This window comes from Meleagris gallopavo, chromosome 4 (genome assembly GCF_000146605.3).
Source record: "Meleagris gallopavo isolate NT-WF06-2002-E0010 breed Aviagen turkey brand Nicholas breeding stock chromosome 4, Turkey_5.1, whole genome shotgun sequence".
Taxonomy (NCBI): domain Eukaryota; kingdom Metazoa; phylum Chordata; class Aves; order Galliformes; family Phasianidae; genus Meleagris; species Meleagris gallopavo.
This window is the reverse complement of record NC_015014.2, coordinates 39,299,249-39,309,611: the sequence shown is the minus strand read 5'-3', so window position 1 is coordinate 39,309,611 and position 10,363 is coordinate 39,299,249.

Below are 10,363 nucleotides of genomic sequence, written 5' to 3'. Positions count from 1 at the left end.
AGCGGGCGGCGGTTTGGGACGGGGTGGCGGCAGGGCTGGCCGGGAGCTCCTGAAACGCCCTCTGAGGCAACCGGGAGAGAGCGTGCGTCCAGGGGTATTGCCTCGAACGGCCCTTGCGTAGGCAGGGCGGAGAGGCGGTGCAGGGAAATTGAGTCGTGGGAAAATGAGGTGTGGCGCGTGGAGACAGCTCCCGCGGCTCGGCGCTGACGTCGCGTTTCCGTGTGTCTTACAGATGTGCTTTGGAACCCCGGCAGCCGTGGAGGGCCGCGCGGCGGGACGGCCCAGCGGGTTGGCGGTGGGGTGAGGCTGGAGCTGGGTCCTCGGCTCCTCACCTCGCGGCTGAAGCCCTTATGCGCGCTGCTGATGGAGTGACCTGTAAAGGGCGTTTAGGATGAGGGATAAGCTCGTCGGAACTCAGAGGTGTGCGTGCGGCACTGGGGGTTTCGTCTGATCACACTTGAAACGAGTTGTGGTGTAAGTGCGTGTTTCAAACTGCACTGTTCTTGTGGTTTTAATCAATGCAGCTGTATCATAAATTTGATTCTTAGGTTATACCTTCTTACACTAAGAATTATGGCACTTGATACTGGTCTGTAGGTCTACATAGCTTATAATAATCCTATTTCCAGCTCATTTGGAGGGAAAAGCTGTCAGATTCAATTAGGTGGTAACTAACATAAGAAAAGCAGTCTGCAGTCACAGTGCCACTGACACTGGAAGCTGCTGGTTTTCTTCCTGGAAAAAGAAACACCAGACATAAATGATCTGTTTCCATCCCATAAAAACATGTGACTAATAAGTGTTGTATTTCTCTCATTTATATCAGTTGATCTCCATAAAGGTATTGTCTGTGCTGATAAAGCTCATTGTGTTTATGTTATCTGAACACTGATGTTGAAACTATTCTTAGTATGTACTAGAACATCTCTCATCCAACATCAGTGCAAGACACTTCTCTCTGGTTTATATTGCAAGAGGAAGTTGCTTTTTGAAAAGAACACAGCAAGATGCCTTATGTGTAGGAGAATAGCTGCAAAGACTTCAGAGCACATTTGCTAGATCCAGCCATTAGTCCTGGAATCCCACTCCTTGCCTAAATCTCTGTTGTCTTACCTCTAGCTAGCAGGCACAGCCTGTTATTTCAGTCAAAATGCTGTAGGATCAGATTCTCTTTTGTGTAGTAAAGCCTGCTTCAGTTTCACTGAGTTCAGTGGAACTGCACCAGTTTACATTCTGATCTTGTTACACAAAATACCCTCTCTTCCTGGCATCCAGATAACTCCCCAGAGATTCAAAATCCATTTTCTGCTTTTATATTGTGTTCCGTTCCCTTTGGTGTCCTGCACCAGTTTTTAATACTACTACTACTAATAAAATATTTCTTAGGAAACTGCGAATGCAATTTCTACTTGCTAACTCCAGAACAAAAAAGCACGCATCCTATTCTTCTATCACAGTGAGCGTACCCGTGCAGATGTACTTGCTTTCTTATGTCACAAGGTAAAAACTGGCTGTATAGCCCAGCTGATTACAGGACCAAGGGACAGATAACGAAGGATGCAGTCCTCGTTTGTGGTGTGATTAACACATTCTCTAGTATAGTATAGTCTAGTATAGTCAAACAACCAAAGCAATTTGATACCGTGCTGTTACAGAAGTGTAATTGCAAGTAGACACCTGTGACATCTGTGAATACTTCTGACAATTCTCGCCTTCATTTCTCTAACATCAGTCATATTGTATCACCCTCACAGTATTTCTACAGAAACCAGGCTGAATTAGTAAATGATTCTAGGATGCTCTCAAGGTATGAAAATTACACCTCTTATTTTCTTCAGTGGGTAAAAATAGCTATGTATTGATTTATACTCTTCATGCTGTGACAGCATTTCGGTCCAAATATTGAAGGCAGGAAACCAATTGGCAACAAAGTCCATGAAATATCTTTACGATATGTTTTTGTAAATACATTAACGACAGAAGGAGGGCTGAGGAGAATCTCCTTTATTGGTTGCAGTGGGGAACATCACCACCAAGGACGAGAGGAAGACTGAGTTACTGAATGCCTTCTTTGCTTCTTCGTACATCTTAGTTGCCACTTGTGCAATATAAAGAACCCTAAGGAGCTGTAAGCATCACTTAACTGGTCAAACAAGGTTTACAAGTACTGTGTGCCACTGGTGTGGTACAAAAAACCTGCAGTGCTATGGTTGTTGTAATCCAGTGTGCTCTGCTCACTGGATGTCATCTGCTTCTTGATGAGATCTCAGTTTAATCATCTTTATTAATTTTGGATACTTTACTAAATTTTATGAGTATTTAAATCACATTTAATTTCATGGCTGAGTGTAACATGGGAATGAATTGTCAGTAGCCTTGCTGGTACAATGTTGCTGTACATTTGGGCTAATTTTGTAGCAGCTGACAATGGTGTAGGTAGAGGGGGGAAAACAGGTCTCCCATTGTAACAAGTAGATAGGGTTCCTTCTGTGCCTTAATTTTGCTTATTTGCTGCTTTTCTGAAGTGCCAAATAAAAGCAAACTGTTTGACTGCTTACTTTGAGAAGCCAGTGATGCGTGCATTAACAAAGTAGTTTTTAAATGAATGTAAGTAGAAGAACAGTGAACTTACCAGTTGAGGAATTTATGAAGTTGCTTGTTTGTCCTCTTCTGTCTTTGGAGAGGACACTAACTGTATTCACACATCACCAAAAAACTCTGAAAGATTTGACCCAAGATTTTTTTGTTGTGGTGTCTTTTACCTTTTAATCAGCTCTATATTGTCATCCCCATACAAAAATTGTGGTATTTCAATGCTTTTGTTTTCCCAATTTGATCTTGACTTCTCTTATTTGATAAGTGAACCGATTCATGCCTCTTGGAGGTCTGTCTGCTGCCATTTTCCATTATCTGGTGGTACGCTTTCTCAGCAGGGAATTTCATTGATCTTTGCTGTGACCTTACTTGAGTAGAGCTCTTTTTTCTCTGCCAGGCTTTTCTTGTCACTTTCTAGCTGCTTGTCTCCCCGTGTCACAGACACACACAAGAGGAGAATAGGAGTCAGAAATGTTACAGCCTGTTCATGATCCTCTATTTATGACAATGCTGTATTCCTGCTATCCTCAGAACTTCTCCAAAAGTTCTGAGTGAGGATAGCAAATGAGGGCAGGAGAGGTCAGCGATGTCTCATGGGTCAGGTAGTTGCTACAAGAAAGCAAGTACAGCTGGCAACTGAGACAGCTGCTACTTAAGAAGAAAATAGCCACTGAATTTTATATTACTTAATTAAGAGAGTGCTTTAGCTCTCTTTGCTTCTATATGTTGCAGTAGAGGAGATAGAGTAATTGCACTTTGCAACTAAAGCTCTTGGGTATATTGGCTGTATTCTGTTCAGACTCATTGAAGACCCACTTAAATGATTTTGCTGAGTGATAGCTGAAACAATGAAAAAATACCACCCAGGCACTAATCCACATGTAAATACCAACTTTGGCTTGGCCAGATGGTACAGGAATTTACTAGGATTCCCATAACAAATGCAACAGTTACTGTATGGGGCTGCTGAATCACAGCCGGAACCTCTGATTAATCACCTGAGGTGAGCAATAAGTCAGCCACAGGAGCACAGGTGAAGGCAATTCACCTGTGCTGCAGGAAGAGGTGGAGCCTGGCTGCACCTCTCCTAGACCCATTTAAGAGCTGGCTGCCAGTGGTGAAGGATCTCTCTGGAGATCTGCTCCACTGGAGTCTATTTTGTGAGCCCAGGATAGGGTGAGTGTCTTTCTTTTCCTACTCCAGTATAATAATTACATCAGCCAAGCTCCTGGATATACCATACCATCTGTATATTCATTGATTGTATAGTTACATTGGTTGCATGCATCTGTATATGCATGTAATAATGAGAAATAGCAAAACCATCACAAGTGCATAGGAAAACAAACATCTGACAGATCACCACAAAAGAATGTGTAGCGTGATCATAAACACAAATGAAAAATAGCTTTTGCAGGAAATAATATACAGAGAAAAAGACAAACCTGTGGTCAAAGCAAATAGGCTTAGTCTAGAGAGATATAGATAAATGCAATTTAAAAATTATAAATGTTCCTTGTATACCAATAGATTTATGTTAAAGAAATGTGTGTCCATTTTTCTTCTTTAAAGAAAAATGATGTGAGATTTCAAAGTCTGTCTAATTCTGTGGGCCAAAAGGCCAAAAAAAAGGCTGCAATATACTGTAAGCCCCTGACTCAGTCTTGTTCCTTCCACTAGAGGTACTGCAAACCTGATTACTGAAAGGCCCATTACGGCCACAATTCAGAATGGAGCAGGTTATTTCAAAGCCAATAATGCTCCAAGAATGCCTTCTTTTAGCAGAGGTGGAGAGGAAGATTCTGCATGACCTTCAGTTTTTTTTTTTTTATTTAAGTAGTGTCAATTCTTGAAATATTGCTACAGTGGATCAAAATTTTTGCTGTGGTTTGGAAATGGTTCTCTCCTGATTCACGAACGTTCTTCTGGTATCCAGTAATCTTAGCATTTTTCAGTATATGCATATGAAAATGTCTGTTTCTAACAGAACAAGAACAGAGGACAACAAGCTACATCTTTTTAAACAAAATGATATTTTATTGAAAACATTCCCATTTAACCAACAAGTTACAAGAAAGTCCACCGTGTATCATATTTGCAAGAAACTGTGGATGTTTCTTGAGATAATAAAAGCTTTCATTTTTAAAATTATAGTAACAAATGAAAAGTCATGGAGTTCTGGCCCAGTTAATTCAGTGGGAACATTATATTGACTTGTATTTCATCAAAATTAAAAATTCTCTCTATTTTTAGGTTTCAAAATCAAACTAAGATGATGAGATCAGTGATGTGAGTGACTTGCTACATTTCCTTTCAAACCCAAGATATGAGTGTGCAGATCAATCAGACTTTATACTTGCGTGCCTCTGACTTTGATGCCATACTTTGCAGAAGGAAACAGATGTTCCTAACAGCTACTGAAAACTAATGGAGCTTTGAAGTGTGCAGTGGTTACTGAAGAAGCATTTAACACTTCTTTAGTTCAGAACATTCTTTTTTCCCCACTGTAATGCCCAAAGGTATGGTTTTGTGGATGTATACACGATGCCTCTTTGACATCTATCTTGATTTTCCTTTTAGATTGAAGATGATGTCACTACACAAGGTAGTCACACCACTTGGAAGGGACCTTACTTACATATGTCAATGATTTAAAGAAAAGATTACTGTAACTCACAATCCTCTCATTGCTGTTATAAGTTGCTGGATAACTTCTGATGTCATCTTTAGAGGCTTTGGGCCTCTTTAATAAAGCAATCAAAGAAAAACATATAACAAATTACAATGCATTCCTTTTTGACTGGAAGTAAGGTAAGTTGTACTATATTTGTCTATCTTATTAAAAACCGTTAGTAAGCATACCTGTCTTGTCAGGGGCTTTATACAGTTACCACTGTATTGCATAGGAAAATGAGAATGCAGCCAATTACTACGTGGCACTCAGTATCATTTGATTATTAGCATGCGTTCACACTTATTTTCAGTAAAATGACATTTAAGGCTATAAAACATGGTTCATTAAGAATGAAAATGCAAAGTTAAACACAAAAGAAGCGGAAGAGAAAATGATCAGTGAGGAAGCGGATTCTGGATGGATTATCTATGTTAAGAGGCTCAGAGGCAGTCAAAGCATGAGCGCGGTTGCCAAACAAGTAAAATGGAATATCAGATCCATCTGGCAGCACATTAGGCAAATAAACAGGGAGGCTCATTAATTACTGTATTCACATTAAACAGTCTGTAAACAATTACTAGAAACCAAATATTATAAAATAGATAAAATCAAAGAGCATGTCACAGGGCAAAAAATAATGCTTCTGAATATACTGACATACCTTCTGAGCGTACAAATTAGAGACTGTGGTCTTTCAACACCTGAGCATGATTTAACTTTCTACTGCAAATGGAGCATTCTTTTCTTCCTCGATTTCTGTGTTATCACTGAGAAAACATGTCCAAGTTATTTTCTTGTGAGTCTTTTTCAGTATTTATTTTTTATAATGGTACTATGAAAGGTTATGAATATATTCAATATATTTTTGCTGTGTTTTTATTTAGAGACACCAGGTGGCAGATAACACATCACTTCATTAAACCTCCTCCCTTTAAAAAAAATAACACTTATGTAAATTAAATGGCAGAAAGAATACAGCAGAAACTTACTGTTCCAAGACATTTTGGTGATAACCAATGACGCTTCTGTGATCTACAAACAAATACAGCATAAGGCAGCTTTCTTGCATCTCCCAGTAGTAAAGAAAAACAATGAAACAATACCCTAAACCACTCTTCTGGCTTGGCCTCTCTTTGGGATTGTGTTCTGATTGATTGTGTCAGTGATAAATACTTTTTAATAAAACTTTCACATATACATCACCCATCTCAATACCTATTTAGAAAATCCTGAAGTCCTAAAGCTAAGTTAGCTGGCTGAATACCACAAGCTCTTTCTGGTGCACTGTGCCAGCAGAGAAGTATCTGTAAGTGTGGATTTTCTTGCACCTCTACAAACACTTTTCCAACTAACAGTCATTCAATACCACTGCCCCCATAGGACTTACAGAGGCAGACAATTTTTTTTGTTAGAGCAACAGGAAGTTCACCTCCCCTTAAAAATATTTTAGTTTTGGAAAAGCAGTTCATTCAATCAATCCAATTAACAAATTTATTATCAGAAATCAAATAGTATGTGCAGCTTACATCCAGCTTAAAGAGAGAAACTGTAGAAGAGCACAAATAATTCCTGACATGTTCTGACCTGATATTGGGTCAATTTTACTAATAACGAAATGCCACGGAAGATCAAGTTGTTCAGCAAGGACAAAAGATACAATGGGAGCAGGAGGCTGCATTGCTTGGACATAGATGTACAATGTTATGTCTAGACAATACAAAGAGACTGACTTTTTAGACATTTTCACTGTCTCTTTCTTGAAAAGCTAGTTAGAAAGCCCATGTGAAGGTTTGACTTCTTGAGTAGCAATGAGGATCTGGCTTAAAATCTCATATTTGGAGAGTCATTCTGTGGCAGCGACCTTACCTTACTTTGATGCAATATAATTATAGGATCACCAACAGCCAAAAAAACCCATGAAATTTATCCTCAGTTTTGAAAAGAGAAACTATATGAAAATGGGACAGTTAAAAAGTAACTAAAAAGCGCAGCTACAATGATCAAATCCTTATAAGAATTAAGAAAGCTATTTTAAAAATGCACATAGGAAAAAAGCTTAGTACGTGTTTGGACTACTAAGGAAGGTTTGAGAATAGGCAAAAGGAATGACAGCACAGGTAAACAGCAGGCTAAGGAAGGATACTAGAAACAAAAAGCATCTTTAGAAAAGGTGCAGAAATACTCAAAGGGAAAAAGTAGTAGAAAGAAATGTGGATTCCCTCTGATAAAATGTAAGAAAACAGTCAGATTGCCTCCTTCCAAAAGGAATCAAAACTACTAATAAATCTTTCTTCAAACCTTAGGAACAGGATGCCTTCCAGATTGGTAGTATCATTGATAACCAGAGAAATTTACAAACTACTTGAGTCAATTTTCACAGTGAAGGAAAGGGGAAACCCTTGTGGGAGATTCACTAGATATCCAATGAGAACTGCTAAAACTGATAGCATGAGCAATAAGAAACAATTAGGAACAGATGGAAGTTACTAGCAGTGTCTGCAGGATTGCACACTTGACGCCAAATTCTAAAAAGGATTGCCTGGAAGACAGGGAGCCTGACAGGCTAGGCCAGAAAGCCTGCTCACTCTCCAGAACTAGTAGACAGCTGGATAAATATTACTTACTTTGAAGAGATAACATGGCTTTTGTAGAGGGAAATTCTGCCTTATGAATCTACTGAATTCCATGAAGAGTCAACCTGCATGTTGAAAGACGTGACTTGTATAGCCTAGTTGCATTTATCTGCTTGCAGCAGATAAGGGAATGCCTAGTTGAAGCGTCTGGAAGATTTATTTCCAATTTCACATTGCTTAACAGCTAAACAGCTGCTCGTCTCACCTCTTCCCAACACATTCCTGAAACACTCAGTTCTCTTTAGACTGTGCTGCGTGCAATGCAGCTCAGTCCCTCTGTCACCTTCCTAGCTTACCCTTCCCTCAAGACTGTAACATCGTACTTCCTTTCTTTTATGAGATGAGCAACATTGCCCAGGCTTTGGAAAGTGATGTCAAGGGGAACAGCTTCAAAAGATAGATTTGTAGGGAGACCAGAAAGCATTCTAACCACTATAATTACAAACACTAGTCCTCCTCTTCTAAGTCTCCCTGAGAAAAGGGATGCTGCATGAATGTGCTTGAATGAACCTATGCTCAAAGCCAGAAAATACCCTGCTTGCTAACAAATAGCAGGTGAAGTAGAATGGAAGTGTGCAGAGCCTACACGAGACTGTCTGTGACAGGAATATTTCAGGAGGAAAATGAAATGCCTCTCTGGGGAGGCTCTGCACTCCTACAGTCTTTTTCCATGGAACCACCATAGGGCTTAAACATACTATTATCCCTCTCATACTGCTGGGTTTTTATTGTTCATCTAAGCAGGTGGCATTTTTGATCATGAATAGCAGTCTAAAATATGGGCGCCACCCTACTGCGTGAGGACATAATTTCTAAAAAATAGCTCCATTTAATTTCTGGACCATTCTTGTAAATTAGGGGTGCTGCAGCCTTCACTTCTTTCAATCTCCTATGAAACCATCAACAATCTGAGCTGTGGTATGTCTCATTTTATACTTGATTCCCTGCACCCTGCTATTTGCACACAGCAAAGCAGTAGTTTTCTTCCATCTTGGCTGGGATAAGTTTTTCAGGACTTGTAATTTATTTAATCAAGGGCCAACGGGTGGGAAAATACAGCCGCTGCAACTCCCATAGTTGTGGTTAGAAGTACACTTCTAACTGGCAGCAGGACAAAGTCAGCTAAAACACTGGAGCAAAACATCAGTAACACATCAAGTGTTAGGACCTTTCGGTTTTTAAATACAGCCTTTCACTTTTGACTTCTCTCTTTAAGAGGACCCCACCTCCTGGGATTCTGTCTTTAAAGATATTATCTTCTGAGCAAAATAGGATAAAACATGATTGGTCTCCCAGAAGCATAGCTTTTCAGTAAACCAGCTTTAGAGTTTTTACAGGCATCTAGATGTTTAATGTAAGCCTGTCTCTGTAGTTTCAGGCACTTCCCAACCAAGGAAAGGTGACATGTCTGCACGGCAGCTCATGGGCAAGCATGACTGCAGATTAAACCCAAAATGTTCTGTAGCCCACTGAACGATAGGCATTTGGTTGGAGGACACTGTGCCCAGGTGAGCCTTGCATGCCTCGAACTGCCAGATGGGCTGAGGAATACCAAGCTCTGTGTGTTCAGGAGGGTGGGAGCTGACTCTGGAACTGTCCTACAGCAGTGCAGTACCCATGCAGCCCTTGCCCTTGCAAAGCATGGCTGTGGAGCAAACTATGATTCCTGGCAATGAATTACTGAGGAGAGTGTTCTATGCCAGACAGACACATGTCTAACAGCCAAGAACCTCTATGTTTTGTTTGCCAACAACCAAAGCACTCTGCCTGGAGCACATGTAGCTGTGTGTTATCTGCTTCTGCTCCCTGTGATGCAAAAAGGAAATAAGGGCACATGAGCTAGGAAGGATATGCAGCACAATTTGATCAAATTCCTGATCTAGACAGGGCCGTGTGCCCAGGGCTTGCCAATTTACAATCTCCCGACTTGGAAGAGATGCACAAGGATGACGAAGTCCAACTCCTGGCTCCACACAGCACCACCAAAACATCAGGCCGTATGACAGAGCGCTGTCCAAACGCTCCTTGAGCTTCGGCAGCCGGGGCTGAGCCCACAGCCCTGGGCAGCCCTGTTCGGTACCCACCGCCTTGTGGTGCAGACCCTGTCCTTAACTCCAGCTGTCCCTCCCCAGACACATCTCCACGCCATTCTCTCAGGCTCTGTCATTGCCACGGAGAGCAGAGCTCAGCGCTGTCCCTCCTCAGCCTGCTCTGCCCTGGGCGGAACAAACCCATGGGCCTCAGGTTTGTTTACTCGTAACCTCTAAATATTCAGCACCAGACTAAGGTCCAATCTGCCTAAATCTTTGTGTGGAGAACGCTTCTCCTTTTGCTCTCCCGCAGACCTACAATGAGCTCTACCACTTTTGCATCCCGTAAGGACAATCCGGAGCCCTTCGTGGGCTGCATCTACCCCTGCTCTCACCGTTCCGGGACTAAGGCGGCGGGCACGCCCGGCTTC